This window comes from Phyllostomus hastatus, unplaced genomic scaffold (genome assembly GCF_019186645.2).
Source record: "Phyllostomus hastatus isolate PE091 unplaced genomic scaffold, TTU_PhHast_1.1 phas_contig_173, whole genome shotgun sequence".
Classification (NCBI taxonomy): Eukaryota; Metazoa; Chordata; class Mammalia; order Chiroptera; family Phyllostomidae; genus Phyllostomus; species Phyllostomus hastatus.
The window spans coordinates 1,428,204-1,434,556 of record NW_025333668.1 but is presented as its reverse complement, the minus strand read 5'-3'; the positions used below and the strand labels follow the sequence as shown (position 1 = coordinate 1,434,556).

Genomic DNA, 6,353 nt, shown 5'->3' with positions numbered 1-6,353 from the left:
ATTACTTTTTCTTTTATTTCCTTTGCTGTTGGGGTCAAGTTCACAAAAACCCCTATGAGACCAAACTCTGTAAGTTTAGTGCCTGTGTTTTCTTCCAAGTATTTTATTGTTTCATGCCTTATATCCAAGTCTTTAGTCCATTTTGAGTTATTTTTTGCATGGTATCAGACACCAGTCTCATTTCATTCTTTTGCATGTGGTTTTCCAGATTTCCCAACACCATTTATCAAAAAGACTATTTTCTCTCCATTGTGTTTTTGGCTCCTTTGTTGAAAATTAGTTGCCCATGTATGGGGCTCTAAATTCTGTTCCACTGGTGTGTTTTTTGCCAATACCACAGTGTTTTGATTACTGTAGCTTTGTAACATGGTTTGAAGTTGGGGATGTGGTATTTCTGGCTTTGTTCTTTTTCCTCAGAATTGCTTTGATTATTTCAGATCTTTGTCATTTCATTGAAATTTGGAGATTTTTTGTTTTATTTCTGTGGAAAATTCCATTGGGATTTTGATGGGAAGTGTATTAAATCTGTATATTGTTTTAGGTAGTATGACCATTTAGCAATGTAAATTCTTTAATCCATGAATATCTTTCCATTTCTTTGTATCTTTAATTTCTTTCAATAATGTCATATAGTATTCAGAGTATAGGGTTTCACCTATTTGTTGAGTTTATTTCTAGGCATTTTATCCTTTTTGTTGAAATTATAAATGGGATTTTTCTTCATTTCACTTTCTGATATTCCATTGTTTGTTAGGAAAATAATGGAGTTTTGTACATTGACTTTGTCTCCTGAAACTTTAACTTATCTGTTTACTATTTCTAAGTCTTTTAGTGGAGTCTGTAGGTTTTCTATAAATAGAATCATATCACCAACCAATATTTTTTCTTCTTCACTTCCAGGATGGATGCCTGTTATTTTTCTTGCCTGATTACTCTGGCTAGGACATTCATTACTATAGTGAATAACAGTGCTGAGAATAGGCATACTAGTCTTGTTCCTGATTGTAAGCATTTCTTGAGTGGATTTGTTGGGTAGCAAAAAGGTATACAAGTATTCAAATTTTCAAGATAGCCAAATTATTTGCCAAAACAGTTGTACCAATTTACACACCTATTGACAATGCATAAGAGAGACCACTATCCTAGCTACATTCTCCTTAGTCCTTAGTATTGTCAGAGTTAATTTTTACCAATCTACTTGGATATAGATGTTTATCTCACTGTCATAATTTGAATTTCCCTAATTACCACCATCTTTTAAAATTTACTGGCTATACAGGTTTCCTTGTCTGCAAAATTCCTCATTGTATCTTGCTCATTTTTTCTATTGGGTGGTCTCTTCTCAATTAGTTTTTATAGGACTTAATATATTGTATTTAACTAGCCTTGGTCAATCCTTTGTTATATGAGTTAAAAGTACCTTCTTTGGTTATGTGGTTTGACTTTGTTCCTCATTTTTTAAAAATCCTCAGTCAAGGATATCTTTATTGATTTTAGAGAGAGGAAGGGGGAGAGAAGAAAAAACATGGATGTGAGAGAAAAACATTGACCAGTTGCCTCCTGTATGAACCCCAACTGGGAATCAAGCCCACAACCTTTTAGTGTATGGGATGCTTCTCCAAGCAAATGGACCACTTGGCCAGGGTGAAATGCATACATTAAAAAAAAAATCCTCACCTGAAGGTATGTTTGATTTTAGAACAAGACAAAGTGAAACAGAAAAGGGAGAGGGAGGATAACCCACTGCTGCTTTATTAACTAAGTTCATGTATTATTCTAAATCCTTTATTGTGACTTCAACAATCTTCACAGTATAGTTATAAGGAATAGATTCCATCTCAAGAAACCACTTTTTTGCTAATCTAAAAGAAACAACGCTTCATCCATTAAGGTTTAATCATGAGATTATAGCAATCCAGTCATATGTTCAGGCTCCATTTCTAATCCTAGTTCCCTTCTATTTCCACCATATCTACAGTTACTTCTTCAACTGAAGTCTTGAGCCCCTCAAAGTCATCCATGAGGGTTAGAATAAACACTTCCAAACTCCTGTTAATGTTTATAATTTGATTTCTTCCCATTAATTATAAATGTTCATAATGGCATCCTAAATGGTAAATACTTCCCAGAAGGTTTTCAATTTACTTTGTCTAGATCCATTACAGGAATCATTACCTATGGCAGTTATAGTTTTATGAAAGGTATTTCTTAAATAATAAGGCCTGAAAGCCTAAATTATTCTTAATCCGTGGGCTAAAGAATGAATACTGTATTGGCCACATGAAAACAACATTAATCTTGCTGAACATGTCTATCAGAGCTCTTGGCTAACCTAGTGCATTATCAATAAGCAGAAATGTTTTCAAAGGAATCTTTTTTTTCCAAGTGGGTCTCAACAGTGGGTTTAAAATATTTAGTAAACCGTGTTGTAATCAGATATGTTGTCATCCAGGCTTTGTTGTTCCACATATAAAGCACAGGCAAGCTATATTTAGCATAATGCTTAGGATTTTCAAAATGGCAAGTAAGCACTGCCTTCAACTTCAAATTCACAAGCAGCATTAGCTCCTAACAAAAGAATAAGCCTGTCCTTTGAAGCCTTGAAATCCAGGCATTGACTTTTCTCTAGCTATAGTCTCAGATGGCATCTTTTTCCAATATAACATGGTTACATCTATACTGAAAATCTGTTGTTTAGTGTACTAACTTTCATTAATTATCATAGCTAGATCTTCTGGATAGCTTGCTGTACCTTCAACATCAGTACCTGCTGTTCCACCTTATACTTTTATGTTATGGAGATGGCTTCTTTCCTTATATTTCAAAACCAACCTCTGGTAGCTTCAAGCTTTTCTTCCACAGCCTCCTTACCTCTCAGCTTTCCGAGAATTGAAGAGAGTTAGAGTCTTGCTCTAAATTTCTCTTTGGCTTGAGGGAATGTTGTCAATCTTCTATGCAGACTACTAAAACTTTCTCTGTATCACCAATAATGCTGTTTTGCTTTCTTATCATTCATGTGTTCACTGGAGTAGCATTTAATTTCCTTCAAGCAAGAGACCTGGCTTTCAGCATATCTTGGCTTTTGATATGCCTTCTTCACTAAGCTTAATCATTTCTAGGTTTTGATTTAAAGTGAGAGCCACACAACTTTTCTTTCACTAGAGCACTTTGAGGCCATTGCAGTGTTATTAACTGGCCTAATTTCAGTATTGTTGTGTCTCAGAAAATAGGGAAGACTGAACACAGGGAGAGAGACAAGAGAAGGGCTAGTCAGTGGAGAAATCACAATGTAACTGAACACAGGTCCAACTGCCCGCCAGAATGAAAGCCAAATTCATGACACAGGTGCTGGTGAAGAGGAAAGTGGTTTTTCAGATGCAAGCAATCTGAGAATCTGGGGGGATTCATGTCTCAAAGCCCATTCCAACATCTCGGTGCCAACAGAGGTTTTTAGAAGGGGCGGGGGAGCAGAACAAAGAGACTGAAGGGAGGGGTTGAAAACTTCTCCACGTGCTGACTAGCACAGTCCACTCTGATAAGGATCTCAAAATTGGTCAAGCAATGGTCTGGTTTTCGTCATCCTGGTTTTATGGTTGAAGGTCAGCTCATCTTCCAGAGCTAGGACGACTGAAGGTCAGAGTCTGTATCTTTTTAAGTTAGTTGCTAGGAACATGCTGTTTATCTACAAACTACATATCAGCCAGAGTTAGTATTTAGAGAAGCAATGTCAGAAGAAGGTGGAATGGATTGTAAATACTCACTGTAAGGACATACATTTATCAATAAAGTTTTCCATCTTACATGGCTGCAGTTCATGGTGCCCCAAAACAATTACAATAGCAACATCAAAGGTCACAGATCACTATAAAAAATATAATAATGAAAAAGTTTGAAGTATGATGAGAACTACCAAAATATGATAGACACAAAGTAAGCAAATGTTGTTGGAAAATGGTGCTGATAGAGTTCTTTGATGGAGAGTTTCCACAAACCTTCACAACAAAGCAAAGCACAACAAAATGAGGGATGCCTGTAATAGGAATACTTGCTCCAAGTGAATTATTCCTAAAGGTTATAAACAGTATGAGATAATTGGTCAGAACAGTTTGCGACTTGCTAGTTGATAAAAGCATACTGAGGAGAGGTACTTCACCTGGAAAACCTCTATATTAAAATATTTGGGGAAAACAAGTAAAACTACCAGTAAAAGGCTCTGGTGTCTTATTGGTAACTGCCTAAAAGGTGAAGGGATAGTTTACATGTTGGAGAGAGACTGAATAAAATGTAATTACTAGGAGAAAAAAAAGCAACAACTTAGTCTATTGTGGGATCCTTGGCATCATTAGAACTCCTCTTCAATCAGCTTGAACCCTCTGCTGCCAAATAAACCATATTTCACAGAAATTGTATTAAATCATAGTACTGTCCTGTAACACAAATTTGGAAAGATAAGCCATCTGTGTTTTCTCAAATTTTAAAGATTTGCCATTTATAATTCAAGTACTTAATTCATCTAAATTGATTTTACCATATATTGAAAGGAATCTAATTTCATTTTCCCTCAGATATATAATTGATAGTATCCTGTTAATATTAAAATATAATCTAATTTGTCCTTTTCATTGTATTTTGTTTGATGATATAACTCCTGCTGAATATATTACTATCCATCCCAAAATTTAGTTTTAGATATCTCTTTTAAAACTTCTTGAAAACAACTTAAGGAATCTGTCTTTTAATGGAATTCAAACCAATTACATTTATTGTAAATGGCATATTAAAGCTTTAATTTACATTTGGTTTTATGCCCTCTGACTTTTACAACTTGTTGCTTTTTGCTTTATTTTTTGTTACTTATGTTATTTCATATTACTTTAATATTAAAACATCCTTTTATTTTATAAGGTCTACATATGCTTTACAATCCCATGGATTCCATTATATTTAAAGATTTTCTAAAAGCATTCTTCAGCCAACATTTCATTAACCATTGAGATCAGAATGAAAATATTCTTTGAGTATTCCTTATCTAAAAAAAATTTCCTTCCTCTCATCATTACCCCTTTTAGTGTGTTTTTTTCATTGAATTTAGAATTTTGTACCCCAGATTTTAGCTTACTTTTACATTATATTTACTCTCAAAAACAACTTTGGGTATTTATAATACACTCTGCTATAAAACCAAATACAGCTACTATTAATAATGCTACTATTAACATTGATGTATATATTTTTGAGTGGACCTGTTTTTATTTCCCTTGAATATATGCTTAAGTGTGGAATTGCTGAGTCATATGGTAACCCAATATTTAACCTTTGGAGGAACAGTCAGATTGTTTTCTAAAGAGTCTGGACCAATTTACACTCACACCAGGAGTGTATAAGGAATCCATTTTTAACACCTCTTCATCAACACTCATTATCTTCTTTAGTATCGCCATCTTGGTGCAAGTGATGTGGTACTTTATTGTCACTTTGATTTGCATGTAACTCATGGCTAACAACGTTGGGTATCTTTACATGTGCTTATTGGCCACTTGTATATCTTCTTTGGACAAACATCTACACAAATCATTTGCCCACTTTATTTACTTATTTACTCACTTATTTAAATATGGAGCACTTCATGAATTTGTGTGACATCCTTGTGTAGGGGCCATGTTAATCTTCTCTATATCGTTCCAATATTAGTATATGTACTGTTGAAGTTAGCACTCATTTGCCCAGTTTAAAATTGGGGGGGGGGGTTTAATTGCCTTATACGGGTTTTAAAAATATATATATATACAGTGGAACCTCAGTTTTCAAACTTAAGTTTTCTAAAAAAATTGTTGGAGAAGCAATTTATTCAAAAATCTAATCTCCTTTGTCACCTGAGAGATGTGTGCCTGGTCACACAAGTTTCACCATCAAAGGAGTGCTGGGTGGAGAATCAAAAACTGAAGTTTTGTTGGACAACCAAGACTTTTTTTCCATAACAACTTGGTTGAAAATTGAATTGTTCCAGAACTGAGATGTTTGAGCCAAGGTTTGAGTATATTCGGAATTTAAATCCCTAATCTGATATGGTTTGTACATTTTTAATCCCATTTGGTGGGTGTCTTTTTGATTTCTTGATGGTACTCTTTTGCATGTGGACATACAATTTTCCCAGCACCATTTAAAAAGGACATTCCTTCCCTCCCACTGAATTGTTTTTGGAAGCCTTGTTAAAAACCACTATAAATGTGAAGGTTTATTTCTGCACTCTCAATTTCATCCCACTGATACACAGATCTGTTCTTACACCAGTACTGTTACAGAGTGGTCAGGCCAAATTGCTGGAGGGCAGGGAACAGGAAGAAAACACCAAG

At 34.7% G+C, this 6,353-nt stretch overlaps 1 non-coding gene across 1 annotated transcript; it reads right to left on the bottom strand.

Annotated features, from left to right (window-relative positions):
- Window positions 1-5,608: 5,608 nt before the first annotated feature.
- On the bottom strand, window positions 5,609-5,715 carry LOC123815480. Its single transcript, XR_006785122.1, has one exon. It is a non-coding gene; the product is annotated as a U6 spliceosomal RNA (small nuclear RNA).
- Window positions 5,716-6,353: the final 638 nt, after the last annotated feature.